The 15,160-nt window shown below is 44.0% G+C and overlaps 1 long non-coding RNA gene across 1 annotated transcript in view; it reads right to left on the bottom strand.

Moving 5' to 3' along the window:
- Positions 1 to 5,707: 5,707 nt before the first annotated feature.
- The window catches only part of LOC140076404 (uncharacterized), a 43,700-nt gene continuing 34,247 nt past the window's right edge, over positions 5,708 to 15,160 (bottom strand). The window contains exon 3 of the long non-coding RNA XR_011849596.1: positions 5,708 to 5,815. This is a non-coding gene — a long non-coding RNA (uncharacterized lncRNA). The remainder of the gene's footprint in view (positions 5,816 to 15,160) is intronic.

Here is a 15,160-nt window from a genome sequence, read left to right as displayed (position 1 = left end):
CGGATTTTAATGAAAAAACCCTTAAACGCTTTATGAAAGACATGGTAACTCTATTATAAAAAGGGTATTTTTTTACCCAATTTTGCAATGAATTCAAGTTTGTCTATGGAGATATTTTACAGTGAAGGTAAGTAACGGCTATGGATTAATGTTGTCTCTGGCACTAATTAAAGTAATGTTCCCAGTCCTCTCTGCTCCTGAGTCTTCGTATGTGTTATTTTTGCATCGCCAAACCTTCTTATAGAACAATCTCCAGCACTTAATTCCAAAAGCTTTGGGAAAAGTGCAGCGAAAAGTAATTATTGGTTATCCCAGTCTACCAGCCTAATTGGACTTCATGTTGATAGATTGCTAAACTAACCCGCTCTTTATGTTAACAGCTCAGAATATTCCATCCACACCCCAGGTGAATTAGCTGTGCCCATTACAAAACTCCCTGTAATATTTCATTTTCCATGTGAACACACAAAAAAAAAAATGGCAGCGCTGAAGAATCGCATTACAATTCCTGAGGCTAAGCCACAAACAAATGGATCACTATCAATCCTGTTTAATGTAACACCTCATTTACGAGGGGCCCTGCTGTATAATTGCACACGGAGAAGCCATCGATAGGTAATAGTCTCCATAATCATGTTCATGTACTCTTCTAATGATGGTAATATTGCCGCAGTTTATACAAACATGCGAGCAAGGAAGCTTATTTGTAAGGAAAAACTGGTGAGAGGGAATTAATATATATATTTAGAGGGGTTTCCCCACAAAACTGTGCATAGATGGTAAATGTGTGATGTACAAAAACTTGGTATCAACTCATACCACGTATATGAACCTCCAATTGTGTGGAGAGCGCGGAACCTCACTCCACTTGAGTCTGGTCAGTAGCAATCTCGTTGATCCAGCTTCAATCCACCAAAGTCAGGCGTTGTTTTCAGATAAAAACTTTCTTTATTGATGTCATATAAAAATTATTATTGGACATAACATTGTATAATAGCCAACGCGTTTCAGGCACCAGTTGCGCCCTTAATCATGGATAAATGTGTGATCACTGGGTGCTTTACTAAAGAGAATCCCTTGTAGGGATGTAACATAAGAAGACTGGAGGCCATAGAAAAATTTTAACTGTCTTTCCCACCGACCAACACAAGCACATTCTCTACTTACGTATGACTGCCACTACCACCATGTAAAGGAGATAATACAGTCATACTTTAGGTTACTTTGGGTGATGATCACAACTTGAGGCTCTTTGTTTTTAAAATCATATCATTTTTATTAACCACCAAACCTTTTTCCATTTTCTTGACCAAAATCTAATACATAGGTCACATGCTAGAGGTATAAATGAAACATTGGGCACATTTACTTACCCGGTCCTGTCGCGATCCAGTGGCGCGCTTTTAGTCGAGGATTTGGGCACCCAATGTCCACCAGTTGTCGCTGCTGCGCCAAGGTCCGCCGGAGTTCGGCAGAGTTCACCATCCTATCTTGGGTGCAGGTAAGCGCATGTCAAGCGACACATTTTTTTTTAAAAATACCACTTTTTTCCGAATCCATTGGGTTTTCCGATGGCCACGCCCCACCCCCCCATATCCGTTGCATGCATGCCGGCGCCGATGCGCCACAATCCGATCGCGTGCACCAAAAGCCTGGGGCAATTCAGGGAAAAATTGCGCAAATCGGTAATATTCAGGAAACCCGGCGAAAAATAGCGATTCGGACCCTTAGTAAATTACCCCCTTTATGCATTGATGGAGGGTGTTGATCTCGCAACAAAACATTCAAACCAAAATATAAACCCCTTCACCCATCCCAGACTAAGAGATGCAGTAATGTCAGAGGTATCAATTCCAGATATTTGGATCAAAGGGTAGACTTATTTCCTCTACTATCCCGTAGGTCTCATACATTCCTCCTATCTGGCTTGTACGTGCCTTGCAGGGGAGGGTCCTAGATCCAGCACAGGCTTCCTAAAATAACATACTTACCCATCGTCATTATACATGTCATCTCTAAGCAAGGCCACAGGTGGAAGCCAGGAGTAGACATCCAGTTTTCCCAAACAGCTTCAAATTTCCTCAGTACCCCTCCCCCCGTTTTTGATAAACTACTGGTTCCAATCTGATATAGTTGTTCACTCTAGTACGCAGCTCCGTAATGATAGGAACAGTAGGTTGAACCCAATATGATGCAATAAGTTGGTATAGGAGTTGTGCAATGATAAGGGTCACTGGGCCAAACCACACATGTATCATCTAGCCAACCCATGACACAGGTTATTTCGGAGGCCTGAAGCGTAATAGAACAGACGTCCTGCATTAATCCCAGTACTTCAGTCCAGTATGGGCCAAGTTTAACGCATCCCCAGAACACGTGTATTAAGCCCCACCACATACTGAGGGCAATACGTCATGTCCAATGCCCCTATTTTTTCCATTACAATGGAATTTATATGCACGATGCATCAGTAAAAACTGAGAATATCTATGCGCCTCTGAAAGAGACAACTGGGGGGGCATCTCAAGGATAAAGTTCCACTGTTCATCAGTCAATGGCCCTACATCTGCTCCCCACTCAGTTTTTACTTGCAGGGGAAATTTCTGTAAATACTTTGTTAGCAGTGATCTGTACAGTGCTGATATGAGCCCTCTTGTCTCCCTAGGAGGGAAAGATCCCACCTCATTAAATCCCACCTTCCCTAAATTGTGTAGTCCATGCATGTCGGAACTGCAGGTTTTGATAGAAGTATCAGAAGGAGCTTGGGGCTCTTTGTGGTGTCAGGCACTGCAGGTTTTTATCATTGATGGCAAAATGGACCTATGTACCTAAATAGGGCACCACAACCAAAGCTTGGTACATCCTAATGAAATACATGCAGTGCCTAAAAATATAATATATATGCAGTGTTTTCACATGATATATACATGCAGCACCCCCAAATGATATATAAATGCACTGAATCCAAATGATAAATACCAATAATGCCAGCGCAGGCCTCCTGATATAACCTACATAGAATTTCACTGTAACCTTCGAGCATTCAGTCCTTAACGTTCACTATAGCAAGTGTGCATGTGTTGGGCAGGCTACCGCACTCATGCCATTCTTGCACCAGTCGAGTTCTATTCCAACCCCTCCACACTTGACGATAGTGTGGACAGGGCCGGCGCCAGCATCAGGCATGACCGGGAAAGTGCCGGGGCCCAGTGCAATTGGGGGGGCCCCACACGGTCATATCTTAGTCCCAAGTAGCCTGGAAGTGTCTGTTGAGGGGTGGCTATATATAATAGAACCGTGATGGGGTTGTAGATAATTAAACTATGAAGGGGCTGTATTTAAAATGACTATGACCGTACTGTTTGGGACTGATAAGTTAGGGAATATTTTTCAGGATCTATAATGCCACCCCATGAGTTCATTGCAAAGAGGCCCACTAAGGCTCTATTGCCCAGCCGGCCCAGGTTTCTGGTGTACAAGTCCTGATAAATCTCATTAATGCCTCGATTGTATCATACATGTAGTACCTGAAAATGTTACATACCATGTAGCCCTTCCAAATTTGGGACATACAGTGACTTCAAATTTTATACATACCACAGTAATTCCAAAACAAAAGCATTCAGCAGTTCCCCCACAACAAATGGACATGTAGTTTTGTGTCAAGTTTTTTTTACCATAAAAGATGCTAAGATATGTAAAAAAATTGTGACTTTTGAACATTTGACTTTACCAATGTCACTATTACAAAAAGTGGATGAATGTGGCTTAAAGGAAGTGGCCAAGGGCTCCTCTCAGCCCAATGTAAGTTTCTTCCAATGGCTAAGAGTTTGGTCCATTTTCCTTTTATTGCAGAACAATTTATAGACCTTGGTGCTGTTCTTTCAGGTGATACAGTTCTGCATCAATTAAATATTTACATATATTTAGCCCTGATTCACTACTCACTGAGACGCTGGACAGGGGACATCACCAGAGATGCCCATACATTGGACTCTATAAAAGCTAGGTCACTAGTCACTGTGTCATTTTAAAGATAAGAATTTCAAAACACATCATGGTTGTGGATCTGTGAGAACCAGGGATACAGACAATATTTAGGAATTGGTGCTTTATTAGCAACTCACATTACCAACTATGGGGGACATTTATCATAGCCATGTGTGCCGACTATTAAAAAAGGCCCCGCCCACTCTATGTGAGAATACACATCGGGGCACATTTACTTACCCAGTCCTGTAGCATTCCCGTGGTGCGTTCTCCAACGAGGATTCGGGTCTTCAGCGATTCACTGACATCGTGCGTCCGAGTTCCTGCAGGTGTCACTGCTGCGCCGAGGTCCGCTGGAGTTCACCTTCTTCTTCCTGGTGCATGTGAGTGCATGATCTTGCGACACAATCCTTTTTTTAATTTCCGCGGTTGTTCCGACGTCCACTCCCCCCGATTTCTGTTGCACGAAAACTGCCGCTGATGCGCCAAAATCTGATCGCATGCGCCAAAATCCCGGGGCAATTCGGAGCAAAACGGAAATATTCGGGAAACCCGATGAAAGTGCGTGCACCCTTAGTAAATGAGCCCCATCATCTTGATGTATATGCTGCTGCTGATACGCACCCAGACGATTGCAGTAAATGCCTGCAAATTTTCAATACTGAAAGTCTTCAGCCTATGTCTAGTGTGCAGGTGCAGGGCCGGGCCGGAACGCTCCACTTTGTGGCTGATTGAACCCCTTCACGCCCAGTTTTCTGGCATAAAAGCACTGATAAATCTATATGTCTTTAACTGCCAAGAGTCCCATATTTACAATTACACCAAAACCATGTTTTTCCCTGCTAAAAAAGCCAAAGATAAGAGTCTAAAGGGATGCTACCCCCTCCAGGCACTATTACTCATGGTGATTAAAAAAAATAAACATTCACTGTCTTAAGTTGTTGCTTTAAAACCATTGTATCTCCATTTTTATTGGTCCCCGATTTGTAATCACTCCGAGTTACTCTACTGAGTTTGTCCTAGATAGATCTAATTTATTATATTCCTTGACACATATATAGAAGACTCTACAGTATAGATATCACCGATGCAGCATTTCCTCCAGGATGCCCTATCAGTAATGCCTCCGGGATATCCACATAGAGCAAAACAGTGGAAAAACCCCATCTCAATATTTTATCATGAAACAGGTTGTGACATCTTGGGATAATGAGGACAGTTACCACTCTCCATGATGATCATCTCCAGCTCACATGTGGTGGATGAGGATATCACATTTCCATGTATTTGACATTCATGGATACAATACCTGGAGGGGGAGTCCTAGGGAATCACATTTGTTCTTTCCCACTGATTGACGGTAATGTAGGGATTGGATGCAGGTATTAATATTCAATCTATTCCCCTAGTACAAGTATTTTATTCAGGAGATGTCTATCGCTGCTACTTCAGATTGAGCACCACCTTTGGCTTCTTAGTCTTCCCTCATTTCCTATGTAGCGTCTGGAGGCACCAGGTGAGAAGAAATGTGTTACTTTATATTCCGGCAGTGGTTTCTTGTAGACGTTTGCTTTGCTCCAGCATATATTGTATGAATACCGCAGGGGTACAGACCACACAGCAATGACTGTTTCCACGCTCTGTGAACTTATGAGGAACATCTCATCCTACATGGTTGCCAGATGGTGAAGTAGATGAATATTTAGTAAGTACGGGACCAGATTCTGAATAAATGGTGTCATCTAGATAAAATATCACTTTCATCCCGCTGTCTCCGGTTTTCACCCCTGAAGCAGCGTTTCTTCCAAAGAATTTTACAGGTTTTCTGAAAAAAGAAAAAAAAAAATTCTCAACTTGTCATGGTCAAGGCTAAAGAATTACGCTGCCTCAGCCTGCCGTGATATCCAAATGTGTGCAAACAATGAGGAGATGTAATACTGCCAAATATCTGTAACTGAATGACATACTGATATATTTTATCATAGATGGATGGAAAAATCCCATATATTGAGGCAGAATATAGGACCAATCAGATAAAATAATTAAAACGCATATCCTAGCCAGATCGTGACCTGTCTGAACAAAAGGCACAGAATAACCTGAGTATGGGGTTGGGATTAGAGATGAGCGAGCGCTAAAATGCTCGGGTGCTCGTTATTCGAGACAAACTTTTCCCGATGCTCGAGTGCTCGTCTCGAATAACGAACCCCATTGAAGTCAATGGGAGACTCAAACATTTTTCAAGGGGACCAAGGGTCTGCACAGGGAAGCTTGGCCAAACACCTGGGAACCTCAGAAAAGGATGGAAACACCACGGAAATGGACAGGAAACAGCAGGGACAGCATGCATGGATGCCTCTGAGGCTGCTTAATCGCACCATTATGCCAAAATTATGGGCAACAGCATGGCGATGACAGAGTGACCGAATGAGGCTAGATAGCATCTAAAACATGCAATAATTGAATCTGACACTATAGGGGACGGCATGCAGAGGCAGCGGCACCAGCAGCAGTCTAGAGAGTGGCATGGCGACATACCCCAAATGGACTCAGGCTTCAAACCAATTAAAAAAATTCCTTTTGGTGAGGATAACGTGTAGCACTGTATGTATCAGTATTTTGCCTGGTTAAGGCGGCAGAGAGGAACCAAAGGAGGTGAGCAAGAAGCGCTGGAATGATTTCCTATGTGAACAAAAGGTTGACGGTATATTTAGTCGATAACACAGCATGGTGGCGACATAGTGACCAAGTTCCATAACGTATCTGGTGAAACACCAGAAAAATTAGCCTGACACAGCTCGTTTGATAAGGGGACGACATGTGGAGGCAGCCATGGAGACGACTTCCATGATTAAGAGCGACAGTATGGGGCATCCATATTGCGCTGCTATGATTGAAACTTCAGGTCTCCTGACAAGGGAATCTTCTTCCCCCGTCTCTTGTGACGAGCGCAAAGCTTCCGACTTCATGCTGATCAGAGAGTTTTTCAACAGGCCAAGCAGCGGGATGGTGAGGCTGATGATGGCGGCATCGCCACTGACCATCTGTGTTGACTCCTCAAAGTTACTCAGCACCTGACAGATATCAGACATCCACGTCCACTCCTCATTGTAGACTTGAGGAAGCTGACTGACCTGACTACCAGTTCTGGTGGAAGTTGGCAGTCTACAATCGCTCTGCGCTGCTGGTAAACTCTGGATAACATGGTTAATGTTGAATTCCACCTCGTGGGCACGTCGCACAACAGTCGGTGAGCGGGCAGTTGGAGGCGGCGCTGCGCTGCCCTGAGAGTGGCGGCATCTGTGCTGGACTTCCTGAAATGTGCACAGATGCGGCGCACCTTCGTGAGCAAATCAGACAGATTGGGGTACGTCTTGAGGAAATGCTGAACTTTGAGATTTAACACAGGGGCCAGGCATGGCACATGTGTCAGTCTGCCGAGTTGCAGAGCCGCCACCAGGTTTCGAGTCCGCTAATGCTCGAACGAGCATCAAGCTCGGACGAGTGTGTTCGCTCATCTCTAGTTGGGATGGAATTTAGAAGTTTCATTCTGATACATTGTACAAAAGTAATTCCAAACAATGACCTTAAACACATGAACATAGCAGGTACATGAAAAAGTACACCAGCTAAATAGAGGAGTTCATGAGATAAAGCACAAACCAACAAGCATAGAACATGCTGGAAATTAAAGGGAGCCTACCAATAGTCTTACAATAGACCAGTGATGGCGAACCTTTTAGAGACAGAGAGCCCGAATTACAACCAAAATCCACTTATTTACAGGGAAGTGCCAACGTGGCAATAGACTATACAAAGCTGCAGTGAGGGGGTGTCCTCACACTGCTGTGTTCTTTGATCTCTGTACAGCCCCTCCCCTCTTTCTTTAATACATAACCAGAAGCCTGCTACAACTCTGAGCAGAGGGGAGGGGCTGTGACATCAGATCTGATACACCAGTGCACCCTAGTGCACACAAGTCCAGGTACAATACAGGAATAAAAATGCTGCTATTACCAAAACACACAAGGCTATGAATACACAGCTCTTCAGGGCTACTACCTAATAATGTCTGCAGCTTTATATACCCAAAACAAATGAAACATATATTTTTAAAATCCAAAATAATTAACTGTAGAATCATGGGGCACAGTTACTAAGGGCTGTAAGGGCTGTATATACTGCAGGGTGCCCCAGGCTTTGCCCCCAAAAAGTTACCGTATATACTTGAGTATAAGCCGACCCGAGTATAAGCCGAGACCCCTAATTTTACCACCGAAAACTGGGAAAACCTATTGACTCGAGTATAAGCCAAGGGTGTAGTATACAGCCAGCCAGCCCCCATGTAGTATAAAGCCAACAAGTCCCCATGTAGTATACAGCCAACCATCCCCCATGTAGTATACAGCCAACCATCCCCCATGTAGTATACAGCCAGCCCCCCAGTAGTATACAGCCTGCCCCCCAGTAGTACACAGCCTGCCCCCCAGTAGTACACAGCCTGCCCCCCGTAGTATACAGCCAACCATCCCCCATGTAGTATACAGCCAACCATCCCCCATGTAGTATATAGCCAACCAGCCCCCAAGTAGTATACAGCCAGCCCCACGTAGCATACAGCAGCCCCATGTAGCATACAGCCTGTCCCCAGTAGTATACAGCTTGCCCCCAGTAGTATACAGCTTGCCCCCAGTAGTATACAGCCTGCCCCCAGTAGTATACAGCTTGTCCCCTTGCAGTATACAGCCTGCCCCCTTGCAGTATACAGCCTGCCCCCTTGCAGTATACAGCCTGCCCCCTTGCAGTATACAGCCTGCCCCCTTGCAGTATACAGCCTGCCCCCATCAGTATACAGCCTGCCCCCATCAGTATACAGCCTGCCCCCATCAGTATACAGCCTGCCCCCAGTAGTATACAGCCTGCCCCCAGTAGTATACAGCATTGCCCCCAGTAGTATACAGCCTGCCCCCAGTAGTATACAGCACTGCCCCCAGTAGTATACAGCACTGCCCCCAGTAGTATACAGCACAGCCCCCAGTAGTATACAGCACAGCCCCCAGTAGTATACAGCACAGCCCCCAGTAGTATACAGCACAGCCCCCAGTAGTATACAGCACAGCCCCCAGTAGTATACAGCCTGCCCCCAGTAGTATACAGCCTGTCCCCATCAGTATACAGTCTGCCCTCATCAGTATACAGTCTGCCCTCAGTAGTATACAGCAGCCTCTATTAGTATAAAGATACTAAGATACTAGCCCCGGCACTAGTCTTTTTGTCGACTTTGATCTTTCTTTTTTATGCAAACCGCTTGCACATGTATTTATAATGTTTGTATCGCCGTTGCACTATATCCGACGCACCTGAAATTCTGCACTGAAAGGGGCGTTCCATTGTGCCACATTTATCATGCAGTGTCTGACAGAATTGTGTTGCACACCCTATGTTAAAGGGGCACCAAAAAATAGCTGGTGCATTCTGCCAGAGCAGTGCAGGGGGGCCAGATTCACAAAGATCGGACGCCACAATTCCTGGATCTGTCGCCCTCTGCACACTACACAGGCAAACTGCACCTAGTACAATTTTTAATAAATGTGGGCCATGATCTGCAATCTTATCCTAATCTTAAAAAAAGACTAATCTAAGTAATGGGAAGACATCACAGCAGGTTTTATTCTAAGGATGACAGAATCATTTTTGCTCTATTTAATAATGACATTTCCCAAAATCAATACAACAAACATATTAATCATTTTGGGTATAAACATGACCTTTAGCACAATGATTTGTATCTGTGAATCAAACATTTATGAGGCGGTGGCTGCAGCTCCTGACTGCAAATGTCGCTTTCTGTATTTTAGACTAACGGGTGAAGCATCCTGCCTACGCTGTGCCATTCATTCATCTAAATTGCCGCTATCTATCTCTGGCTTGGAGTGTCACACTAGACTCTTCTCCATGTAGTTCATTACCAGGTTGTGCATTTAATTATTTTACAATGTGTGATACTCTCCATGGAGATGAGGAATAAGTATTAAATTGTAAATACTTTGCTCAAAATAAATGGAACACTTAAACAACTCAATATAACTTCAAGTAAATCAAACTTCTGTGAAATCAAACTGTCCACTTAGGAAGCAACACTGATTGACAATCAATTTTACAGGCAAGTAGCAAGACATAAAAGAGTGGTTCTGCAGGTGGGGACCACAGGCCACTTCTCAGTACATTTGCTTTACAACCAACCAACACAAGTGGTGTCAGGATCAGGGGTAGGGGACTCACTGTATCACCGCGAGCGATGACGTAAGCCAACACTTGGAAGCAGAATCTGGTTTTCACAAGAGCCTGCCGAAAAGAGAGTGGTGTCTTGCTGCCATGGGATAGCACCAGGTCGCTCCACAGGCTCGACTTTGCTCGCGTTGGCCAAGGTGAAGTACAGAATCGTGGAGCAGAAACGTGGTTGTGGACAGACAGGAGGTCAGGCAGCACAAGATCAGAGTTGAGGAAGTAGCGGAAGGTCAGGACAGGCGTCAAAGGATTAGAGTCAGGAATCTAACAGGAGGTCACAATGGGAATCACACAAGCCGAATGGAAACGCTTTGCCAGAGGCATAGAGCACAAAAATCCGGCACTTCACGGTGACCTTGTTGTAGTGGATCCCTACACTAATGCATCACATGGCATCCACCACCGCTCCAGCACAGCACCAGCAGGGATCAAGCACCCATACTAGCAGGCATAGCCAGTATATATCATTGTATGATGTGTGGATGTGCGGTCCAGTTCTTTTTTCTCTCCCCATGTTGGTTTAGTCCATTCCATCCCTTCATTTATTTTGTTTTGTCTGGTACCAGCACTCCAAGCCCTTCGACCCAGGTGTTTTTAAATTAGCAGGAGACTGCATCACACCTCCCAACATTTGTGAAAGGGAAAGAGGGACAAAATGGCGGCACGCGGCGATCCCCTAAGCCACACCCCCAATCACTCCCTGGCCACACCCCAAATTTTAACCATATTATAATAATAAAAATCATCTTCTCAATAATACATTTTTTTTAACCAGATTGGGATTTGAACCAAAAACCTGCAGAGTACATGTGCCATAATGTCACAGCGCCTCCATCCACTGAGCAATGGGCCCAGTGATTATCTAGCTAAGGATTTTTTGTAACTAAGAACTGTTATCTGCTAATGTTACACTGTGACACAGATTTAATGCTTTGGTATATAGAGAAGGATCTTCTCAGATTATTATTGTCATTATTGAGACAATTATTATTATTATTATTATTATTATTGAGATGATTATTATTATTTTTACTATTATTAGTAGTAATAATAAAAATAAAATTTATAATAATAATTGTCTCAATAATGACAATAATAATCTCTGAGAAGATCCCTCTCTAAATATCAGGGAATTAAGTCTGTTTCACAGTGTAACAGTAGCAGATAACAGTTCTTAGTTACCAAAAATCCTCAGCTAAATAATCACTGGGCTCATAGCTCAGTTGGTAGAGGCTCCTATCTCTAATACAGAGGTTTGGGTTTCGAATCCCAGACTGGGCAAAAAGTGTATTTAATTAAATAATGAGCTTGTGTCTGGGGAAGCCCTAGGAGACCATATATGGACAGATGGTGATCTGAACCTGATGACGTGTTCCCTGCTCACTGCCAACCTGACACTTCTCTCAAAAGGATTCCCTGCCCGAAGTCTGCTCTGGGGAACCCTAGGAGATGTAGTGACCATATATGGACAGATACTGATCTGAACCTGATGATGTGGTCCGTGCTCTCACTAACCTGACACTTCTCTCAAAAGGATTCCCTGCCTGATGCCTGTAGTAGCCATTCAGTACTATGAGTTCAGGCTTTGAAAATATTTACTATGTGGGACACAGAGCTGGGACATGCAGGACCTGGAGGGAAAATACATGACAATCTGACAGCTGCCCGTGACATGGGGCATAGGTAAGAAAAATGGGACTGTCCCAGCAAAACCGGGATGTTTGGGAGCTATGCTGTGTAAGAGTGGCTGCTATCCTCTCAACCAGTGTCTGAGACCACATGAAATGGTGAGCATTTAGTCCTGTTCACAATGCTGCTTCTGTGGTGCTGGTGGGGCCCAGAGCCATGGGGGCTATGGGTGCTGGAGGGTAACTGGGTCTTGATCCCTGCTGGTACTTTGCTGTGGCAGTGGTGGATGCCATGTGATGCTGCACACAATAGTGTAGGGACCCACTGTGAAGTAGTTAGTGGATTATGCAATTTGATCAAAATGTAACTGAGAACCTCGAGTTCATTTTAAAAATGTAGCCTAGCAGCAATATTTCATTGTATAGTTTTTTTCTCTCCCCAGATATATGTTAGTCTACAAAATTTGGCCACTCTATAATAACAATAGGAATGAGGTTCTATTTAGAATTATTGTCATGAATGTGGTACCTAAACATAGTTATTAATATGAGTTAATAGATTCAATCTAATGTCAATCTAATACATTTTTTCATTTTCAAATTCAGACCAATGCAAAATAACTGCAATTATCCAGGATGATTCCAGTGTTTTTTGTGACACATGTAGTTTAACATTTGCTCCACTAGAGGGCCCCTGGAATATAATCTATAGAAAGAGCATTGCTGTACTTCTACAACTGCTACAACTAACACAACTGTCTGAGAGCAGGCCTGTTCTAGTGTCCCATGGTAACCAATCAGAGCTCAGCTTTCATTTTCACACAGCTGTTTTTAAAATTAAAGCTTAGCTCTGATTGGTTTCCATGGGCAATCAGACCAATTTTACCTCAGACACTTCTGATAAATCTTCCCGATATACTGAATCTCAGCACTATATGGTTAATCCACAACAAAGTCCTAATAAACTTACCATTTAGAATTTAAAGATAAAAATACATTTTAAAAGGGTATTCCTATCTTATATGAAGAGATAATTATCTGCTAAATATTACAACATACTGCAATATAAAAGTACTACAGACGGTCCCCTACTAAAGAACACCTGACTTACATACGACCCCTAGTTAGGTCGCGGTCACACGTACCGCTATGCGTCCGTTATAACGCGACGCTAGCGCACAGGGGGAGGTCCTCGTCCGAACGCACATGTGTTTGGGCCTTAGGCCGCGCTCACACGTACTGCTAGGCGTCCATTCGTAACACGATGCTAGTGCACAGGGGAAGGTCCTCGGCTTGAACGCACATCCGTTTCCAGGGAAATGCATGTGAATGATAAGCTGATCGCATGCGTTTCTCTGGAAACGCATGTGCGTTCGGGCCGAGGACCGCCCCCTGTGCGCTAGCATCGCGTTATGAACAGAAGCCTAGCGGTACGTGATGTTGTAATGCGTTTCAAACGCAATGAAAATGTAGGACAAAACGCAACGTGTGAACGCGCCCTGAGGTTATCAATCGCATATGCGATCGGCCCGAGCCCTGCCCCCTGTGCGCGAGCATTATGAACGCGACGCTAGCGGAACGTGTTAACCTGCCCTGAGGGCGCCTTCCCATGTTCCGTTTTCATCGTGTTTTTAAACGCACTTAAAACGCAAGTGGGAGGGGGGATCTGCCTGAAGCGCATGCATTTCCAATTAAAAGCATGCATTTCATTGCAAACGCATATGCGTTTTTGCCAAACCCCCTCCCACTTTCATTTTGGATGTGTTTAAAAACGCGACGAAAACGGCACGTAGGAAGGCTCCATCAGGGCGCGTTCACACGTTGCGCTTTTGTTGCGTTTTCATTGTGTTTTAAAACGGATTACAAGAGCTGAGATGAGGTGATTTGCCGAATTACATTACTGTTAACATTTCCATTTACAAAACGCATTGCAAACTAGATGTGCAAGTGTTAGGCCCCTTCCACACTAGCGTTGCATTTCACGTCAGGGTGCAATGCGTGAAAAACTGACGTTTTTGGCTGCGTTTTTGTTCCATTTTTCCTTGGAGTCATTAGCGTTTGTGCGTTTTTTAAGTCAATGGGAGACTCGAGCATTTTTCAAAGGGACCATGGTTCGGGAATAAAATGTTTTATTTACTTGAAAAAGAATGATAAGTTAGCAGATGTATGCAAACATCTGCAATCTTTTCTTCACTGTTCCGCGTGTATATTATCTCCCGACAAGTTAGCAGATGTGAAGAACAGTGAAGAATAGAATAAAAACAGTGAACACAGTGAACACAGGATCATTTAAGTGAAAAACACAGTAAAGAACACAGTGAAGAATAGATTACAGATGTTCGGCACATCTGCTTACTTGTCGGGAGATACGCGCGGAACGGTGCGAACAAAATAGCATGTGAAGAACAATATATATGTGTGAAGAAGACATTGCAGATGTTTCCATACATTTTTTAACGATCTGAAATTAGGGTGGAGACACAGGTGGCGTTTTTGGTCCGTTTTTAAACATCTGTTTTCAGTCTGTTTTTGGCTGTTTACCATGCGTTTGGCTGCTTACAACCTGTATATCTATTAAGATAATTGGGAAAAACGGACCAAAAACGCCATGTGTGGCATCACCCTAAACAGTAATGTAAGTAGGCAAATCACCTCATCTCAGTTGTTGTAATGCAATGAAAATGCAGGACAAAAAGCAATGTGTAACTGCGCCCTCAGGCTGGCAGCACACGAGGCGTTTTGAACCCGTTTTTAGGCCATTTTTGGGCCGTTTTTTGCAAACGCAAACACAGACAAATTCGCGCCCACCGGGGCGGGCCGCAGTTCGCCCGCGATCGGGAACGAGCCGCCGGTGTTTCGCGTTAAATTAAAGCAAAACACCGGCGGCTCGTTCCCGATCGCAGGCGTTTCCATAGAATGCCTTCGGGCGCGTTCACACGTTGCGCTTTGGTTGCGTTTTCATTGCGTTTTAAAACGCATTACAAAGGCTGAGATGAGGTGATTTGCCTAATTACATTACTGTTAACGTTTGCGTTAAAAAAAGCATGTGTTAACGCATTGTTGACACATATGTTAACAATACGTTAATGCATGTGATTTGTTAACGCGTGCGTTAACATATCGTTAACAAATGTAAATAGTAATGTAATTAGGCAAATCACCTCTCCTCAGCTGTTGTAATGCGTTTCAAAACGCAATGAAAACGCAACCAAAGCGCAGCGTGTGAACGCGCCCTTAGGGTGATGCCACACATG

The sequence above is a fragment of the Engystomops pustulosus genome, chromosome 9 (genome assembly GCF_040894005.1).
Source record: "Engystomops pustulosus chromosome 9, aEngPut4.maternal, whole genome shotgun sequence".
Lineage (NCBI taxonomy): Eukaryota > Metazoa > Chordata > Amphibia > Anura > Leptodactylidae > Engystomops > Engystomops pustulosus.
This window is presented reverse-complemented; position numbering and strand designations above follow the sequence as displayed.